Here is a 22,185-nt window from a genome sequence, read left to right on the forward strand (position 1 = left end):
GAGTGCAGACGGACAAACCGTGATTAAAAAAAAAGCCAGGCCAGATATTACCCGGTAAAGAACACCACAGATGATAAAGGGGTATAGACCTCAACATTAATGCCCATTACTGATAAGAGTGCTAGTTCAATCAGAATGAGATGTATAATACCACCTAAAATAATGTGTGTATAAATGCTATTAGGAAACAGCTATATAATATGTCTGGAAAAAACCTCTACCCAGCACACACACCAGATAGAGTAAGTCCACTAGTCCGAAGATATGTATATACAGTATATTCATATATTCAAATGTAAACAGTGGTATATATTATGGTATACCATAGCCATAACGTGCCACACTCATGGATTCGCTATAAAACAATTGAGATCTATATCCAGGTTGAGGCCCCTGGGGGCAAGGGATCCCAACCGATAGATCCAAGCTGTTTCATTTTGTGATATTAAAGTTGTTTTATTTCCTCCTCTCCAGTGATCTTTGATAAGATCAATCCCATAAAATATTAAACCAGTGGGATCCCTGTGGTGTACCTCATCAAAGTGGTGTGATAAATTGTGTCCCCTTCCTAATGTTATTGATATGCTCCCGTAGGCGCGCAAGAAGAAGGCGGGCGGTTCTACCCACATACCGAAGGTGGCACGGGCATTCAATGACGTAGGTCACATGAGTACTATGGCATGTAATTATTCCCTAATCTGATATTCTTTATGGTCAGTTTTTGACTTGAAGGTTTCCCTTTTACGAGGTTGTTTTTTGCTAACTCTGCACGCCAAACATTTTTGGCAAAACCCTTCATCTCTGAGAAGATTTTTATCGGTTTCGGTGGGTTGATTACACTATGAACTAGGTGGTTCTGGAGAGTAGGTGTTCTCCTATACACAAACTTTGGCTTATTAGGCAATATTTTTGATAAGACACGGTCCTTCTTCAGAATAGGCCAGTATTTTTTCAGGATATGCTCAAAGGCTTTATATTGGGTATTAAACCCTGTGATGAAGGCCATCTCTATTTTATCGTCCTTTTTGTTCGATTTCTTAAACAGAGTATTTCTATCCATGCTTGCTATGTCTGTCTTCAGTTTTTGCAGTTGATCTAGCGTATATCCTTTTTCCTGGAAACGCTCAGTTAGAATATCAGCCTGCGATTTGAAATCGTCTATTGTATCACAATTTCTGCGCAACCTTAGCAGTTGACCCTTGGGTACATTCCCTTTCCACTTTGGATGGTGGCAGCTGGACGTTGGTATATACCCATTTCTGTCGGTTGCCTTGAAGAAAGTTCTAGTGCATGGGATCTCCCCTTTCTTAACCACTTCGCGCCCGCGTTATAGCCGAAAGACGGCTGCAGCACGGACGCTATCTGCTGGGCGGCCGTCCCTGGCGGGAGCGCGCATCGGGGAAGTTCTGTGCTGGCTGTGTCCCTCAGACACAGCCAGTCACAGATCGCTGATAACGGCCAATCATAGCGGCCGTTTTCAGCGCGATCGGCGGTGCCAATGAAAGATGATCTCATATGTTTACATATGAGATCATCTCTCATCACCGGTGTTCTGTGGCTCTCCCTCCTCACACAGACTGCGTGTGAGGAGGGAGAGCGAACCGCTGTGGCGGTAAGTAAAGAAAGAAAAAAAAACGAAAATAAAGTGTCAAACTGCCATCTGTCCCAACTATCTGTCGCAACTGTCATGTCCATGCCATCTATCCCCAGTGCCATCTGTCCCTGTCATCTGTCATCCGTGCCACATAGTGCCATCTGTCTTCAGTGCCATCTGTCTTCAGTGCCATCTGTCATCATTGCCACATACTGCCATCTGTCATCAGTGCCACCTGTCATCATTGCCACATACTGCCATCTGTCATCAGTGCCATCTGTCATCATTGCCACATACTGCCATCTGTCATCAGTGCCACCTGTCAGTGTCACGTGCCATTTGTCATCAGTGCCATCTGTCATCAGTGCCACGTATCAGTGCCATCTGTCATCAGTGTCATCAGTGCCACCTGTCATCAGTGCCACGTATTAGTGCCATCTGTCATCAGTGTAACGTATTAGTGCCATCTGTCATCAGTGCCACGTGTCATCAGTGCCACGTATTAGTGCCATCTGTCATCAGTGCCATCTGTCATCAGTGCCACGTGTCAATGCCACATATTAGTGCCATCTGTCATCAGTGTCACATGTCATCAGTGCCAAGTATTGGTGCCATCTGTCAGTGCCACATATTAGTGCCATCTGTCATCAGTGCCACGTATCAGTGCCATCTGTCATCAGTGCCATGTCAGTGTCACGTGTCATTGTCCTGGTGCTCCAGGGCCTTCAAAAGTGTAATAGGTAATCAACAAGTTAGATGTGTAATTTATGCTCCTAGAAAATGTGATGGCGCTCCCTGAATGTTGGGTCTCTCTATGTGGCCAGGCTGTGAAAAAGTCTCACACATGTGGTATCGTAATACTCAGGTGGAGTAGCAAAATGTATTTTGGGGTGTCATTTGTGGTATATACATGCCATGTGGGAGAAATAACCTATTACAATGACAATTTTGTGAGGGAAAAAAAAAACCTTCATTTTGCAAAGAATTGTGGAAAAAAATGACAACATCAAAAACCTCACCATGCCTCTTACTAAATACCTTGGAATGTCTACTTTCAAAAAAGGGGTCATTTGGGGGGTATTTGTACTTTCCTGGCTTGTTCGGGTCGCAAGAAATTAGATAGGCCGTCAGTACTTCAGGTGTGATCAATTTTTTATGATTTGCACCACATCTTGTAGACTCTCTAACTTTCATGAAGACCAAATAATATCCACTAATTTGGGTTATTTTTACCAAAGATATGTAGCAGTATAAATTGTGGCCAAAATTTATGAAGAAAAATTAATAATTTGCAAAATTTTATCACAGAAACTAAGAAAAATGCGTTTTTTTTTCAAAATTTCCGGTCTTTTTTCATTTATAGCGCAAAAAATAAGCAACCCAAAGATAATCAAATAACACCAAAATAAATCTCTATTTGTATGAAAAAAAGGACAAAAAATTCATTTGGGTACAGTATTACATGACTGAGTAATTGTCATTCAAAGTGTGACAGCGCTGAAAGCTGAAAATTGGTCTGGGCAGGAGGGGGGTTTAAGTGCCCAGTAGGCAAGTGGTTAAAGATCTCTAGGTCCAGATAGTCGATCCTTTGATCTTTTCCAACTGATTGGAACTCTTACATTCCTGTTGACAGTTGTCACCACCGGAACTGGTTAGTCAGTTTTTGAGGCTGCGACATAACTGTACCAACATTCAGGATTTTGAGATGCAGGCATCTCTGGTCAGAGATAAATTTCTTGAAAAGGGTTATCTCCAATCTGACCTTGATCAAGAAATTGAGTTCGAGAATTGGAGGTAACTTTTTCAGAACAATCCTCAGTCTAGAACTAGTAGGCAATTTTAAATGGTCACTCTTCACGTCCTTCTGTATTCAACATCCAGAAATTAAACATATTTCCAGTAAACATTGAAAGGTACTGAAGAATGACGATATCATTGGGCGGTTGTTATCAGACAAGGCAGATGTAATCTACAAAAAAAGTGATAAAAAAAATGTAAAAGAAAGTAAAAATAAAAAAATAAAGTAAAATAAAAAATAAAATAAAAAATAAAAATTTAAAGCGCCCCTGTGCCCGGTAGCTCGCGCGCAGAAGCGAACGCACAGGTTAGTAACGCCCACATATGTAAATGCCATTCAAACCACACATGTGAGGTTAAAGCGCAAGCAACAATTCTAGCACTAGACCTCCTCTGTAACTCTAAACATGTAACCTGTAAAAAATTTTAAAGCGTCGCCTATGGAGATTTTTAAGTTCTGAAGCTTGGCATTATTGCATGAGTGTGTGCAATTGTAAAGAGTGACATGTTGGGTATCTATTTACTCGGCGTAACATTATCTTTCACATTATACAAAAAAATTGGGCTAACTTTACTGTTTTGTTATTTTTTAAATCATGAAACTGTTTTTTTTCCCCAAAAAATGCGTTTGAAAAATTGTTGCGCAAATACTGTGTGAGATAAAATGTTACAACGACCGCCATTTTATTGCCTAGGGTGTCTGCTAAAAAAAAATATATATATATAATGTTTGGGGGTTCTGAGTAGTTTTATAGCAAAAAAATGATGATTTTTACATGTAGGAGAGAAGTGCCAGAATTGGCCCGGTTTGGAAGTGGATAAATACAACTTCCAGCATGCATAGGGGCCGCTATGCCTGTAATTGGCTGGGAGGCCATCCAAATTCATGCCGTCAATCTGCATGGGTTCACCTATTCATCCAGAACTTTCCAAGGTTGCCTAGATACAGAGGAGCCAATGCAGAAGCAGCAACATTGTGAAACACACAGGACTTCCTAACTAAACAATGTAGCTCTCCTGTTAGGCAGGAGACCACACTACACTAAACTATATACAGTACATCCTAGCAACCTACCTAGGAGGGTGCTACATGTGTAAAGATGAATCCTGAGAATGAACTGAATTCTAAATGATTTTCTCTTTGCAGGTCCTCCTGTATCTGACCCATCTGTAGATATACCATTGGAATCAGTTGGTGATGCTGGTGAGTATCATATTGTAGACAGTCTGTTCTATTTCTACACATTCCAAGTTTAGGTGGAAATATCTCAAAGTGAATTAGGTGGGGTTCCCTCCACAACTGACATGACCTCTGTAATTCTATTGGTGTTCCTCATGATCATCATCATACCATCCAAGTAGACAAACCCAGGTATTACCTGGTAAAAGTACCTAGGACCCAGCAAACAGAACAATGCGTAGTGGATGTATGCTACAGCAGTTAACCATAAAGGTCAAACTCCAAAGTATACACCACATTCCAGTCCCAAACTGAAGGCTTAATTTGTGGGAGTTGGGGGCTACTCAACCTGTGCACCTCTGTCAACAGAAGGTGAGAGTGTGGATACCCAATAGCCACCACCCATAAGCAAATGTCACATAGTAGATTATGGTAAACCTGCCCAAATCAGACCCATCCTGTGGGTATATATACCAACAATTGACAAAAAAATTACATATAGCATATACCCCATAGACAAAAACAATTGCTATAAAGGCATGAGGTCCAAAATAAGGGCTAACAAGTTGTTCACCCAGGCTCCCCCTATCAACAGAAGGTGAAAGTGCGGGTGCCCAACCTCAAATAATGTACGGTGAGAACCATCTGAAGCTAAAGCCAGCGAAATGGGACACCATAAAGAAAAGACATAGAGAAAGAGAGATAATAGGGCAACAAACACGATCATAATACAGAAGGGTGTAAATTACATGTCCAGTTACCCAGAAGAATCCCTGTGTGTCCCCCTAGACTCCCCCCACTATGAGTGCAGACGGACAAACAATTATTCAAAAAAAGCCAGGCCAGATATTACCCGGTAAAGAACACCACAGATGATAAAGGGGTATAGACCTCAACATTAATGCCCATAAGGGCGTGATAACTGATAAGAGTGCTATCTAGTTCAATCAGAATGAGATGTATAATACCACCTAAAATAATGTGTGTATAAATGCTATTAGGAAACAGCTATATAATATGTCTGGAAAAAACCTCTACCCAGCACACACACCAGATAGAGTAAGTCCACTAGTCCGAAGATATGTATATACTGTATATATCATATATTCAAATGTAAACAGTGGGAGTATAAATGATGGTATACCATAGCCATAACGTGCCACACTCATGGATTCGCTATAAAACAATTGAGATCTATATCCAGGTTGAGGCCCCTGGGGGCAAGGGATCCCAACCGATAGATCCAAGCTGTTTCATTTTGTGATATTAAAGTTGTTTTATTTCCTCCTCTCCAGTGATCTTTGATAAGATCAATCCCATAAAATATTAAACCAGTGGGATCCCTGTGGTGTACCTCATCAAAGTGGTGTGATAAATTGTGTCCCCTTCCTAATGTTATTGATATGCTCCCGTAGGCGCGCAAGAAGAGGGCGTGCGGTTCTACCCACATACCGAAGGTGGCACGGGCATTCAATGACGTAGGTCACATGAGTACTATGGCATGTAATTTTTCCCTTATCTGATATTCTCTGTAATCAGTTTTTGACTTGAAGGTTTCCCTTTTACGAGGTTGTTTTTTGCTAACTCTGCACGCCAAACATTTTTGGCATTTATAAAAACCCTTCATCTCTGAGAAGATTTTTATTGGTTTCGGTGGGTTGATGAACTAGGTGGTTCCGGAGAGTAGGTGTTCTCCTATACACAAACTTTGGCTTATTAGGCAATATTTTTGATAAGACACGGTCCTTCTTCAGAATAGGCCAGTATTTTTTCAGGATATGCTCAAAGGCTTTATATTGGGTATTAAACCCTGTGATGAAGGCCATCTCCATTTTATCGTCCTTTTTGTTCGATTTCTTAAACAGAGTATTTCTATCCATGCTTGCTATGTCTGTCTTCAGTTTTTGCAGTTGATCTAGCGTATATCCTTTTTCCTGGAAACGCTCAATTAAAATATCAGCCTGCGATTTGAAATTGTCTATTGTATCACAATTTCTGCACAACCTTAGCAGTTGACCCTTGGGTACATTCCCTTTCCACTTTGGATGGTGGCAGCTGGACATTGGTATATACCCATTTCTGTCGGCTGCCTTGAAGAAAGTTCTAGTGCATGGGCTCTCCCCTTTCTTAAAGATCTCTAGGTCCAGATAGTCGATCTTTTGATCTTTTGATCACTCCATTTTCCAGTGAAGGTGATGCCATATCTATTAATATTTAGATCTTTTAAAAATTTCAAAAGTTTCAGCTGTACCGTCCCATAGTATGATAAGATCGTCTATATAACTGCGGTACAGTTTCAATTGAGGAAGCCTTTTTGCATAGACATACTCCTCCTTCCACATGTTCATGAGGAGATTGGCTACACTTGGGGCATAGCGCGCCCCCATCGCTACTCCTTTTGTCTGAACATAATAATTGTGATCATACCAAAAATAGTTTCATCCCATAGCAAGCTGTAAGCCTTCGGGTATATAGTTAATCCATTCCTGTGTTATGGCTAGGGATGAGCCGAACACCCCCTGGTTCGGTTCACACCAGAACCTGCGAACGGACCGAAAATTTGCACGAACATTAGAACCCCATTGACGTCTATGGGACTCGAACGTTCGAAATCAAAAGTACTCATTTTAAAGGCTAATTTGCATGGTATTGTCCTAAAAAAGGTTTGGGGACCTGGGTCCTGTCCCAGGGGACATGTATCAATGCAAATTTTTTTTTGAAAAACGTCCGTTTGTTCAGGAGCAGTGATTTTAATGATGCTTAAAGTTAAAAAAAGTGAAATATTCCTTTAAACATCGTACCTGGGGGGTGTCTATAGTATGCCTGTAAAGTGGCGCGTGTTTCCCGTGCTTAGAACAGTCCCTGTACAAAAGGACATTTCTAAAGGAAAAAAAGTCATTTAAAAGTGCTTGCGGCTTTAATGTAATGTCGGGTCCTGGCAATATGGATGAAAATCAGTGAGACAAACAGCATGGGTACCCCCCAGTCCATTACCAGGCCCTTTGGGTCTTGTATGGATATTAAGGGGAACCCTGCACCTAAATTAAAAAAAGGAAAGGCGTGGGGCCACCAGGCCCTATATACTCTGAACAGCAGTATACAGGCGGTGCAAACAAGACAGGGACTGTAGGTTTGTTGTTAAGTAGAATCTGTTTGTAATTTTGAACTGGTACTTTTTTAACGTGTTTAGTTCCAGCCAAAAAATCTATTTTAAGCTTTTTGGAAAACATAGGGAAGGGTTATCACCCCTGTGACATTTGTTTTGCTGTCTGTGCTCCTCTTCAGAAGATTTCACCTCATTTTTTGTCCCAATGACAAATGTTTTTTGAAAATTTGGGTTTTTTTGTGAAACAAGGATTGGTAATAAAGCATCAGTGGAAAGGAGAAATGTTTTTCCCATATTAACTCTTACAGGAGAGAATTTCCCTTCCTAGGGGTAGATTTCATCTCACTTCCTGTTGTCTCCTTCCGTTTGCAAGTAGGAGTCGTTTGTAAGTTGGATGTTTGAAAGTAGGGGCCTTCCCTATATACTCAGCAGAAATTTGGGCCTTAGGTGTTGTTGTGGCCACAACACTGTAAGCCCTCACAGGGCCCTGCTGTGAAATATTAGATCAAGAATTGTAATTACATGCCCCTGTTAAACAGGGGCAGAAAAATTGGGCCTTTGGTGGTGGTGCTGGTGCAACAACACTGCAAGTCCTCACTCGCTCTTGGTGGGCGCAGAAACAGGCCCTGCTATGAAATATTAGATCAAGAATTGTAATTACATGCCCCTGTTGAACAGGGGCTGAAAAATTGGGCCTTAGGCACTGGTGCTGGTGCCACAACACTGCAACCCCTCACAGATACTCAAGTTGGAACGCAGAAACGAGCCCTGCTGCAAAGTATTGCATCAAAAATTGTAATTACACGCCCCTGTTAAACAGGGGCTGAAAAATTGGGTCTTGGCGCCCAGAACCAAAAATGTTCTTACAAGCTATCAGCGTGATCATTGAGGAGGAAGAGGATAATTACTCAGGATAGTCACTCAGCATCAGCATAGGCAGTCTTTAAAGGGATCTGAGATTTTAAAAAAAAATTATTCGGTTACATCAGCATCAGGTGCTTGGTAGCTGGTGGTGATCCAAGACTGATTCATTTTTATGAAGGTCAGTCGATCGACCGAGTCGGTGGACAGACGCACCCTGTGATCGGTTACAAAGCCTCCAGCAGCACTGAATGTGCGTTCCGAAAGAACGCTGGATGCAGGACAGGCCAGTAGCTCAATTGCATACTGTGCAAGCTCTGGCCAGTGATCCATCCTCAAGACAAAGTAACCCAGAGGATTTTCGTTGGGAAAGGTGTCCAAGTCAGATCTTGCCCCTAGGTATTCCTGCACCATGTAAAACAGACGCTGGCGATGGTTGCTGGAACCGATCATACCTTGGGGCTGTGGACCAAAAAACGGCCACCTTCTCCACCGCTCCTTCTTTGACTGACCGAAGCCTCAGCAACACATTGTCCAGAAACAGGAGTTTGTAACCTCCCAGTCTCTGGGAACGCGTTGCACAGACCTTTCTGCAAGGCCTCCCGAAGATGTTTCATCCTCTGCTCCCTCTGCGATGGCAAGATAAGGTCCGCAACCTTACCCTTGTAACATGGATCAAGGAGGGTTGCCAGCCAGTATTTTCCTTCTCCTTGATACCACGAATACGAGGATCCTTACGCAGACTTTGTAGGATCAGGGAGGCCATGCAGCGTAGGTTTGCTGAGACATTCGGACCGGAGTCCTCTGGGTCACTAAGGATGACATGGTCCGCAGCCACCTCCTCCCAGCCACGTACAAGTCCATGTGTTTCTTGGGACTGATCCCTTAAAGACTGCTGCTGATGCTGAGTGCCGGGCTCTACCTCCATACTGACACAATCCTCCTCCTCCTCCTCTTTCCTATCAGGCACCCACGTTGAGTCAGTGACCTCATCATCCCCTCCCTCCTCATCACTGGAGCAAACCTGGCAGTATTCTGCAGCAGGGGGCGCATGACTGCCAGATTGCTGTCCTTCTTGGGCACCCCCTCTGTCTATGCTCACGTTACTGCCTTCATCTAGCTCAGTATCATCATCAGAGCCTTCCAAATGCTGGGCATCCTCCTGGAGCATGTACCCAACACTGTGGTCAAACAGTTCGAGGGACTCCTCAGGAGGACATGGTGGGGCTAGGGAAGGAGTCACTGATGACATTGAGCCAAGGGAAGAGGCCTCTGCTTTGCCAGACAAAGTACCCTGAGCATGGGTGAGAGAGGATGAGCAGGATGAGGACGGCTTGGTCATCCACTCGACCAAGTCTTCCGCATGTTGGGGCTCGACACGGCCAGCTGCCGAAAAAAAGGCCAAGCGTGTCCCACGGTCACGTGCTGATGAGGATGCACCGTCTCCACGACCAGCACTGTTGCCTCTAGACACAGAGCCTGCTTGCCCTCTTTTATTGGCTTGTGACTGTCTGCCTCTCCTTGTTGGCCTTCCAGAAATACTAATGGCCTGTAGCTGCACTAAGCTGGGATATATATATATATATATATATATATATATATATATATATATATGTACTGATACTGCAGCTAGCAAAATCAACTGCCTGCCTGTAGTATGAGAACACCACCAACCTTCTACAGGTAGCTTTAGGTGAACACTGTGCAGAGCTCGCCAAAAAATAACTTGTAGCTTATTTAGCTGCCTGCGGTAGTGATAGGATCAGGAAAACACCACCAACCTTCTACAGGTAGCTTTAGCTGAACACTGTGCAGAGCTCACAAAAAAATAACTTGTAGGTTTAGCTGAACACTGTGAGGAGGACGCACTACACTAACTTCTAGCTTTAGCTGAACACTGTGCAGAGGTCTCACTACACTAACTTGTAGTTTTAGCTGAACACTGTGCAGAGGTCTCACTACACTAACTTGTAGTTTTAGCTGAACACTGTGAGCAGGACACACTACACTAACTTGTAGCTTTAGCTGAACACTGTGCAAAGGTCTCACTACACTAACTTGTAGTTTTAGCTGAACACTGTGCAGAGGTCGCACTACACTAACTTGTAGTTTTAGCTGAACACTGTGAGCAGGACGCACTACACTAACTTGTAGCTTTAACTGAACACTGTGCAGAGGTCTCACTACACTAACTTGTAGTTTTAGCTGAACACTGTGCAGAGGTCGCACTACACTAACTTGTAGTTTTAGCTGAACACTGTGAGCAGGACGCACTAACTTGTAGCATTAGCTGAACACTGTGAGCAGGACGCACTACACTAACTTGTAGCTTTAGCTGAACACTGTGCAGAGGTCTCACTACACTAACTTGTAGTTTTAGCTGAACACTGTGCAGAGGTCGCACTACACTAACTTGTAGTTTTAGCTGAACACTGTGAGCAGGACGCACTAACTTGTAGCATTAGCTGAACACTGTGAGCAGGACGCACTACACTAACTTGTAGCATTAGCTGAACACTGTGCAGAGGTCGCACTACACTAACTTGTAGTTTTAGCTGAACACTGTGAGCAGGACACACTACACTAACTTGTAGCTTTAGCTGAACACTGTGCAGAGGTCTCACTACACTAACTTGTAGTTTTAGCTGAACACTGTGCAGAGGTCTCACTACACTAACTTGTAGTTTTAGCTGAACACTGTGCAGAGGTCTCACTACACTAACTTGTAGTTTTAGCTGAACACTGTGAGCAGGACACACTACACTAACTTGTAGCTTTAGCTGAACACTGTGCAAAGGTCTCACTACACTAACTTGTAGTTTTAGCTGAACACTGTGCAGAGGTCGCACTACACTAACTTGTAGTTTTAGCTGAACACTGTGAGCAGGACGCACTACACTAACTTGTAGCTTTAACTGAACACTGTGCAGAGGTCTCACTACACTAACTTGTAGTTTTAGCTGAACACTGTGCAGAGGTCGCACTACACTAACTTGTAGTTTTAGCTGAACACTGTGAGCAGGACGCACTAACTTGTAGCATTAGCTGAACACTGTGAGCAGGACGCACTACACTAACTTGTAGCTTTAGCTGAACACTGTGCAGAGGTCTCACTACACTAACTTGTAGTTTTAGCTGAACACTGTGCAGAGGTCGCACTACACTAACTTGTAGTTTTAGCTGAACACTGTGAGCAGGACGCACTAACTTGTAGCATTAGCTGAACACTGTGAGCAGGACGCACTACACTAACTTGTAGCATTAGCTGAACACTGTGCAGAGGTCGCACTACACTAACTTGTAGTTTTAGCTGAACACTGTGAGCAGGACACACTACACTAACTTGTAGCTTTAGCTGAACACTGTGCAGAGGTCTCACTACACTAACTTGTAGTTTTAGCTGAACACTGTGAGCAGGACGCACTACACTAACTTGTAGCTTTAGCTGAACACTGTGCAGAAGTCTTACTACACTAACTTGTAGTTTTAGCTGAACACTGTGCAGAGGTCGCACTACACTAACTTGTAGTTTTAGCTGAACACTGTGAGCAGGACGCACTACAATAACTTGTAGCTTTAGCTGAACACTGTGAGGAGGACACACTACACTAACTTGTAGTTTTAGCTAAACACTGTGCAGAGGTCGCACTACACTAACTTGTAGTTTTAGCTGAACACTGTAAGCAGGACGCACTACACTAACTTGTAGCTTTAGCTGAACACTGTGCAGAGGTCACACTACACTAACTTGTAGTTATAGCTTTAGCTGCCTGCGGTAGTGATAGGATCAGGAAAACACCACCAACCTTCTACAGGTAGCTTTAGCTGAACACTGTGCAGAGATCGCAAAAAAATAACTTGTAGGTTTAGCTGAACACTGTGAGGAGGATGCACTACACTAACTTGTAGTTTTAGCTGAACACTGTGAGCAGGACGCACTACACTAACTTGTAGTTTTAGCTGAACACTGTGCAGAGGTTGCACTACACTAACTTGTAGTTCTAGCTGAACACTGTGAGCAGGACGCACTACACTAACTAGTAGCTTTAGCTGAACACTGTGAGCAGGACGCACTACACTAACTTGTAGCTTTAGCTGAAAACTGTGCAGAGGTCTCACTACACTAACTTGTAGTTTTAGCTGAACACTGTGAGCAGGACGCACTACACTAACTTGTAGCTTTAGCTGAACACTGTGAGCAGGACGCACTACACTAACTTGTAGCTTTAGCTGAACACTGTGAGGAGGACGCACTACACTAACTTGTAGTTTTAGCTAAACACTGTGCAGAGGTCGCACTACACAAACTTGTAGTTTTAGCTGAACACTGTGAGCAGGACGCACTACACTAACTTGTAGCTTTAGCTGAACACTGTGCAGAGGTCTCACTACACTAACTTGTAGCTTTAGCTGAACACTGTGCACTACACTAACTTGTAATTTTAGCTTAACACTGTGCAGAGGTCACACTATACTAACTTGTAGCTTTAGCTGAACACTGTGAGGAGGACGCACTACACTAACTTGTAGCTTTAGCTGAACACTGTGCAGAGGTCTCACTACACTAACTTTTAGCTTTAACTGAACACTGTGAGGAGGACGCACTACACTAACTGTAAATAGTCTAGCTGCCTGACTGTGGTACTAATAGGATCAAAAGAACACCAGCAATTTTCTTCAGGTAGCTGTAAATACTGTAACAAGACAAGCCTGCCTGTCAGTAGGAAGATAACAGGAACGAATCTAGCTAAACTGAATACAGTGTGTATATATATATATATATATATATATATATATATATATATATATATATATACACACAACAGCTGGGATGCATATATATACACAATACACTATAAGTGCAGCTAACTCGCCGACTGTCCTGCCTAATCTAGCTAACTCAAATGAAATGTCACTGTCTCTCTGTCTCTCTCTCTATCTAAGCACGCCGGAACACACTACACAGGGCCGCCGTGCAGGCGGCCTTATATAGTGTGGGGCGTGTTCTAAACCCCCTGAGCCATAATTGGCCAAAGCCATCCTGGCTTTGGCCAATTACAGCTCTCTCTACTGACGGCGCTGTGATTAGCCAAGCATGCGGGTCATAGTGCATGCTTGGCCAATCATCAGCCAGCAATGCACTGCAATGCCGCAGTGAATTATGGGCCATGATACGCCACACGAATTTGGCGCGAACGCCTCATATCGTTCGCAATTCAGCGAACGATCGAACAGCCGATGTTCGAGTATGTTCATGTAGGCCCTTCTCTACACCCAACAAACCATCCTTCTGCACTATGCTCGTGTATAAGGAATTCACATCAATAGTGTCTAATAGATAGCCCTCAGCCCCACTTATCTTTTGAAGGTCCCTTATCAGCTGTGAACTGTCACGTAGGTAGGATTTCCCTTGTTGTGCCAATGGTTTAAGGTATTTATCCAGGTACTCTCCCAATCTTGAGAACACTGAGTTTATCCCGCTGATAATTGGTCTGCCGGGTGGCTTTTCTAGCCTCTTACGAATCTTCGGGGTGTAATAGGTTACCGGAGTCTTCGCAGAATTGGATACCAAGTATTCAGCTTCTTTAACGTTCAGTATTCCAATATCCTTTCCTTTCTTTACAAAGGCCTTCAGTTTTTTCTCGTATGTCAATTTTGGGTTCCCTTTAAGCCTCTTATAGGTATCTTCTACCTTCAGTAGATTCTCCATCTCTACTTCGTAATCACGCTTATTTAAAATCACCAATCCTCCCCCTTGTCTGCTGGGTGTATTACAACTTCATTTCTTTTGCCTAGTTCTTTAATAGTTTTCCAAACGTTTTTAGTTTTTGTATTCTCTCTTGCAAGTTTACCTAGGTCATCTTCAACCATTTTTTAAAAGCTCCCATACATTGGTTCCCAGGTGTCTTGGGGTTGAATATATATTTATTTCTTAAATTGGTTTGTAGATATACTGTATCATCCATCATTCTATTGTCTTTATTTAATGAAAAATGTTTCTTTAAATTGAGTTTCCTCATGCATTTTTGTAAATCAATGAAGACCTCAAATTTGTCCAGGGGCTTACCTGGAGCAAATTTCAATCCCAAGTCCAGAATTTTCATGTCTTCATCGGTAAAAAGAACATCACTAAGGTTGTATATTCCCTTTTTCCTAATACTCTCTTTGTCGCTTTCTTCTTCCCTTTTCTGTTTCCCCTTGTCTGTTTCCTCTTTCTTGGTTTCTCTGTATGGGTGCCATATCTCTTCCTCGGTTGCTGTCCCAGTCTGTTCTGGGATGGCCATATTCTCTATAGTCCTGAGATCCATCTGGTCCTTGATCCTCCATCGTACTGCGGTATCCTCCTGGTGGACCTCCTCTGTACCCATTCGCTCCTCTCCATCCAGGGTTCCTGTAAGGGTCACAAGCTTTCCATCTTTCTGGTGGTCTGTCTTGTGGGCCCCCCCTGGGAAAATCCCTTTGCTCTCTAAACTCTCTCCTATATTGAGGATCTCTTTACCCCCTAAAGTTTCTCAAATATTGGGGGTATGTTTCATAGTGATTGCCCCTCCTTTGTGGTGAGAAACTATTGTTTATAGGTTTATTATACCTTCGTGTATTAGGAGCCCTATATTCAAGGGGTTCTTGATAATTACCTCTCCTCGGCTCTGGTCTTTCTGGATACCAGTTCGACGGTCCAAATCGTTGACGGTTCCTTGATGCTAAGTTGGTTCTACCTAATTGTTGGGGTATATTTACTATTGGTCCCAACATTGTAGCTCCCATGGATCCATCTGGACTATCATCCATCATTGTGTCATCTAAATCCTCAATGGGATCTGCTAAAGCTAGTTGCCATTTATAGACCTTCATGTTGTTATAGTCCAAAAGATCCCTTTTACATTTTTTCTGCTTCTTTGCCTGTATTCCGATGTCATATTTCTTTATCTCCTTTATCATGTCCCACCACACCCTCAGTTGTTTCTCCATAGTGTGCATTAATTGTTTCATTAAGCTATGCATATCTTGTATGTTTGTAACTAGCTCTTGGCTAAAGATGCCTCCTATATCGACATTCCTATTGTTCATGTAGCCAAAAATGTCCATAGCTGCAGACCAAGATGGAGGATGCCATCTATGCCCACAAGAGATCTGAGATAGTTCTCTGGGAACGTTATATAGACGACATCCTCCTCCTTTGGAATGGCAGTTTGGACTCCCTTGAATTATATATGGCCACTCTTAACAATAATAACAGAGGCATTGTGCGATGATTTGAAGCTAGCTCTCCAGAAATTCATTTTTTGGATCTGGTTATTAAAGTAACAGGTAATCAACTAATTACAAGTACCTATTTTAAACCAACTGATTGGAACTCTTACATCCCTGTTGACAGCTGTCACCACCGGAACTGATTAGTCAGTTTTTGAGGCTGCGACATAACTGTACCAACATTCAGGATTTTGAGATGCAGGCATCTCTGGTCAGAGATAAATTTCTTGAAAAGGGTTATTTCCAATCTGACCTTGATCAAGAAATTCAGTTCGAGAATTGGACAGAAGGGAACTTTTTCAGGAAAAATCCTCAGTCTAGAACTAGTAGGCAATTAAAGGATTTTAAATGGTCACTCTTCACGTCCTTCTCTATTCAACATTCAGAAATTAAACATATTTCCAGTAAACATTGAAAGGTACTGAAGAATGACAATATCATTGGGCGGTTGTTACCAGACAAGGCAGATGTAATCTACACAAAAAAAGTGATTAAAAAAATGTAAAAGAAAGTAAAAATAAAAAAAAATAAAGTAAAATAAAATAAAAAATAATAATTTAAAACGCCCCTGTCCCCGGTAGCTCGCGCTCAGAAGCGAACAAACATGTTAGTAACGCCCACATATGTAAACGCCGTTCAAACCACACATGTGAGGTATCGCCGCATGCGTTAAAGTGCAAGCATCAATTCTAGCACTAGTCCTCCTCTGTAACTCTAAACATGTAACCTGTAAAAAATTTTAAAGCGTCGCCTATGGAGATTTTTAAGTTCTGAAGTTTGGCATCATTCCATGAGTGTGTGCAATTTTAAAGAGTGACATGTTGGGTATCTATTTACTCGGCGTAACATTATCTTTCACATTATACAAAAAATTGGGCTAAGTTTACTGTTTTGTTATTTTTTAAATCATGAAACTGTTTTTTCCCAAAAAAAGCGTTTGAAAAATTGTTGCGCAAATGCCGTGCGAGATAAAAAGGTACAACGACCGCCATTTTATTACCTAGGGTGTCTGCTAAAAAAAAAATATATATATATATATATATATATATATATATATATATATATATATATATATATATAATGTTTAGACGTTCTCAGTAATTTTATAGCAAAAAAATGATGATTTTTACATGTAGGAGAGAAGTGCCAGAATTGGCCCAGTTTGGAAGTGGATAAATACCACTCCCAACATGCATAGGGGCTGCTATGCCTGTAATTGGCTGGGAGGCCATCCAAATTCATGCCGCCAATCTGCATGGGTTCACCTATTCATCCAGAACTTTCCAAGGTTGCCTAGATACAGAGGAGCCAATGCAGAAGCAGCAACATTGTGAAACACACAGGACTTCCTAACTAAACAATGTAGCTCTCCTGTTAGGCAGGAGACCACACTACACTAAACTATATACAGTACATCCTAGCAACCTACCTAGGAGGGTGCTACATGTGTAAAGATGAATCCTGAGAATGAACTGAATTCTAAATGATTTTCTCTTTGCAGGTCCTCCTGTATCTGAAGATAAACCATTGGAATCAGTTGGTGATGCTGGTGAGTATCATATTGTAGACAGTCTGTTCTATTTCTACACATTCCAGGTTTAGGTGGAAATATCTCGATGTAAATTAGGTGGAGCTTCCTCCATAACTAACATGACCTCTGTAATTCTATTGGTGTTCCTCATCATACCATCCAATAGGATTCTCAGAATCCCAATACCTTCTCATTGTGTCCATGCCATGTCCCTGGAGAGGAGATCATTGTCCAGGGAGTAATGTGGGGGAATGGGAGCCTCCACCGTTCCACCTTCCATCCAGGTCTGAGCTGGGATTTATCCTGGAGTTATCTATAGAAAGGAAATCGGGAGGTCAGGGTAATACACTATCTTTTTCCATATACATCTCCGCTAAACCTGCCCCCAGAGCGTACTGATCACTTGACCCAACACCTCCAGTGAGTGAGCGCTCTGCTTCCAGTTCCTGCTCTTCTCTGAAATTTATTGGTCGCTGCAAATGGCTGTAGACTTCTATTGTCCTGATTGGTGGATGTGAACAGGAGCCGAGAGCTGTCCATGCCCCTGCCCACTGGTATACACTATATTATATTTATTAGGCTAGAAAGCCTATAGAGAAAAGGAAGCAGTTAAAGTGGGTAAAAAAAACTGTTAACAAAAAGACACATTTCATGACAAGTCCTTTTATGAAAAAAAAAGGCCCACCTCAATCATGATGCCAATCTCCTGCCAAGAGAATAAAAAAATACCATCCACCGAGACACGTCTTGATCATTCCCATGCCTACCACCAAATGACCGGGTGAGTGGAATTAAATCAAAGAACTAAAAGCATGAGGTCCCTCAAAAATTCCATACCAAACCTACCTTATATCTGAGCATGCAGCCTGGCTGGCCCGAGAAGGTGGGGACGAGCAGATCCCCCTGGCAGAGCACCTTCTCCCCATGTTGATGAGGACAAGGGCCTCTTCCTCACAACCCTGGCCTAGTGGTTGTGGGGGGTCTGTGAGCTGGGGGCTTTTTGAAATCTAGAAGCCCCCTTTTAACAATAAGGGGCATCCAGATACTGCCCCCCTATGTGAATAAGTCATGGGTTATATAGTACCCTCATTCATTAAAAAAAAATGTAAAGTGGAAACAAAAACACAGGGACGCGTTTGGACAAGGCCTTTATTAAAGAGAAAAAAGTTGCATAATGTAAATCCCTAACTCCACGAAGCCACGTGCTGAATGCCAACTCTCCAAGATGTCATCAGCAATATGAAGGAAAGGATGGAGATAGTGGTGACATCATTACCCTAATATGCCCATGTGACCATATTTAGATAATGATGTCACCCCTCTGATCATTGCCCATGTATATAGGAGGCTGGGGATACCCAGCCATGAAAATGAATAGGCCGAGTGATGTAAGTGTTTGTAAGGACGGGGTGGGTACAAGCACCTGCTGCTTCCTTAGCAAGCATTGACAGCCAGAAGCTGTCACATTGGTCTCTGCTGAATGCCCTAAGTAATTTCCATTCGAATGAACGTCCGAACACTGAGCTCATCCCTAGTCCCATTGTGGTAAGCAATGTAGTTTAGAGGACTATGGTGAGTCCTCAAGGTAAACTTCCCACCCCACAGGTATGTTCTCCATTTTGGTGTTGCCCAGTCACACTCTAGAACATCTTTTCCTGCCCTGAAATACTATTATTCTGCTTCTGAAGGAGAATGCAGCAGTTTTCTTCACCTGATCTGCAGGGCACGGTGTAAGGATGGCACTATGGCCAGAATGTGAAGCCTCTATAGTAACAATAGAAGGTAGAGAAGAATCGGACTGTCCACCAATATCTGTGTACTGGTAGCCCCGTAGGAGCCGCTGGTGAATATGGTCGTCTCTCACCCTGCACAGCCAGACACATGGACTTTCCTTTCACTCCAAAGTCAAGAAACAGTCCTTGCTGCTTTGTTTTTGTTTTTTTATGAGGGAATTGAACTTGGATAGGGAAGGGATGATATGGAATGCCCATTCGAACAGTAGAATTCTTTAGGGACTTGGACTATATACACTCCGGTATATACACGCACTTTCCTCTTCTACCTCCAGCACAATCTTGATAGCAGAACGACAACTCCCAGGACCAACTAGCACAAGTTTTCAGTGGGTCTCAGCACAGTCTCAGCTGAATTTGGCTGAATGCCCTTTGCAGGCAGGGACCGCGTTCCCCTATTGTGTAGCAAAAAAGATAGAAGTCTTTGGTGCTAGCTGTCCTATCTGTGGGTACTGCTCCCAGTAGCACCTCTTCAGTCACTGCCAGCCCTCCTGGCTGCAGCTGCCCCTTTCTCCTGCCCATGCCACCACAGTCCTCCTGACTGGCTCTACATCCATCCCAGACTGCTCCATCCCAGTCCTCCCAGGCATGCCTTCCAGTCCCCCTGACTGTGTGTCACTCACCAGCCCCCATGGCTGTTCCTTTCCCTCCTGAAGACTTTGCCTGGCAGTGTTCTCCCACTGTCCTCTCCTTGGTTCCGTGCCCCCTGGCCAGGACCCCCCCATAGGTTTTGAAGAGGGTCCTGTCTGCACCCGAGCCCAGGGCCAAAAGACTTTGCCTGGCAGTGTTCTCCCGCTGTCCTCTCCTTGCTTCTGTGCCTCTTGGCCAGGACCCCCGTGGGTTTTGAAGAGGGTCCTCTCCTCACCCGAGCCTAGGGCCAAGGTAAACCCCCCTCCAGACTGGGGAGCTCCCTCCAAGGCCACCGACAGCATAACACTCCATCTCCAGCTTCCACGAACATACTCCTCTCCAGCCGGGTTGACCCAGAGTATTTAAGGGGGCCTGCCCCTTGCCAACCCAATTTGGGGATTGGTCAAGCCCTCAGAATACTCCAGGCGGCTCCACCTAATTTCCCCTCCCAGTCCCCATCGTCTCTTCTCAACCTTTAACTCTCTGCTTCTTCCCCGACCTCCCCTATCCACTAACTCACTCACTGCCCAAGAGATTGTTAATCACTTCAAAGACAAGATTGATGCAATACGTGAGGACACCTCCACTGTGCGTACATCTTCTTCACTCAACATACCTTGCCTAACAGCACATTCAACACTCTCCACTTTTGAACTGGCTACTACTGAAGAGGTTACAAAACTTTTCTCAGATGCCCACCTAACCAATTGTCCCCTCACAACTACTACTGTCACCCTCTTATTCTATCATATGCTCCCTCACTCACATCTTCAATCTCTCCCTCTCTAGTGGCATCTTCCCCTCCCCTCTAACGCATGTGCAGATCACTCCCATACTTAAAAAGCCCTCACTGGGCCCCACCAACCTGAACAACTTAAGACCCATCTCATTGCTCTCATTCACCTCTAAACTTCAAGAACGCTTAGTCTACAACTGTCTTAGCTCCTACCTCACTGAAAATAACCTTCTTGACCCCTTACAGTCTGGCTTTCTCTCACAGCATTCCACAGAAACTGCCTTACTAAAACTCACTAACGATTTACTAACTGCTAAAACCATCGGCCACTACTCCATACTCCAACCACTTGACCTCTCTGTGGCCTTTGATACTGTTGACCACCCGCTCCTTCTCAATAAACTCCGTTCCCTTGGCCTCCAAGATTCTGCTCTATCCTGGTTCTCTGCCTATCTATCACAGCGCTCCTTCAGTGTCACCTACAACTCTGTCTCCTCCTCTCCATTGTCCCTTTCTTTGGGGGTCCCCCAAGAGTCTGTTCTTGGACCCCTTCTCTTCTCTATCTACACCTCCCCCCTTGGTCACTTGATAACCGCCCACGGCTTCCAATACCACTTATACGCCAATGACACCCATATCGATCTGTCTACTCCTCACCTCACTCCTTCAGTCTCCTCTCGCATTACTAACTTACTAAGTGACATATCAGCATGGATGTCGCACCACTTCCTTCAACTAAATCTCTTCAAATCTGAGCTCGTAATTTCCCCTCCCCACCCTTGCCCCCCTCCATGACTTTTCCATCAAAATCAATAATGCAACCATCAATTCCTCCCTTCATGTCAGGGTACTCAGTGTAATCCTAGACTCTGACCTCTCCTTTTAGCCCCAAATCCAAACGTTGTCAAAAGTTTACAGACTTCACCTCTGTAACATCTCCAAAATTCACCCCTTTTTAACAAATGAAACCAACAAGCTCCTCATTCACTCCCTTGTTATCTGTTGCCTTGACTATTGCAACTCCTTTTTCATTGGCTTGCCTCTCCATAGGCTCCTCCCCTCTTCTGTCTATCATGAATGCTGCCGCCATCCACCTTACCAACATCAATGTCTGCCAACCCTCTCCTCCAATCCCTACACTGGCTCCCATTCAGTGTCTGCCAACCCTCTCCTCCAGTCCCTACACTGGTCTCCATTCAGTGTCTGCCAACTCTCTCCTCCAATCCCAACACTGGTCTCCATTCAGTGTCTGCCAACCCTCTCCTCCAATCCCTACACTGGCTCCCATTCAGTATCCACCAACCCTCTCCTCCAGTCCCTACACTGGTCTCCATTCAGTGTCCACCAACCCTCTCCTCCAATCCCAGCACTGGTCTCCATTCAGTGTCTGCCAACCCTCTCCTCCAATCCCTACACTGGTTTCCATTCAGTGTCTGCCAACCCTCTCCTCCAATCCCTACACTGGCCTCCATTCAGTATCTGCCAACCCTCTCCTCCAATCCCTACACTGGCTCCTATTCAGCGTCTGCCAACCCTCTCCTCCAATCCCTACACTGGTCTCCATTCAGTGTCCACCAACCCTCTCCTCCAATCCCTACACTGGCTTCCATTCAGTGTCTGCCAACCCTCTCCTCCAATTCCTACACTGGTCTCCATTCAGTGTCTGCCAACCCTCTCCTCCAATCCCTACACTGGTCTCCATTCAG

Source organism: Aquarana catesbeiana, linkage group LG01, assembly GCF_042186555.1.
Source record: "Aquarana catesbeiana isolate 2022-GZ linkage group LG01, ASM4218655v1, whole genome shotgun sequence".
NCBI classification, from domain to species: Eukaryota; Metazoa; Chordata; class Amphibia; order Anura; family Ranidae; genus Aquarana; species Aquarana catesbeiana.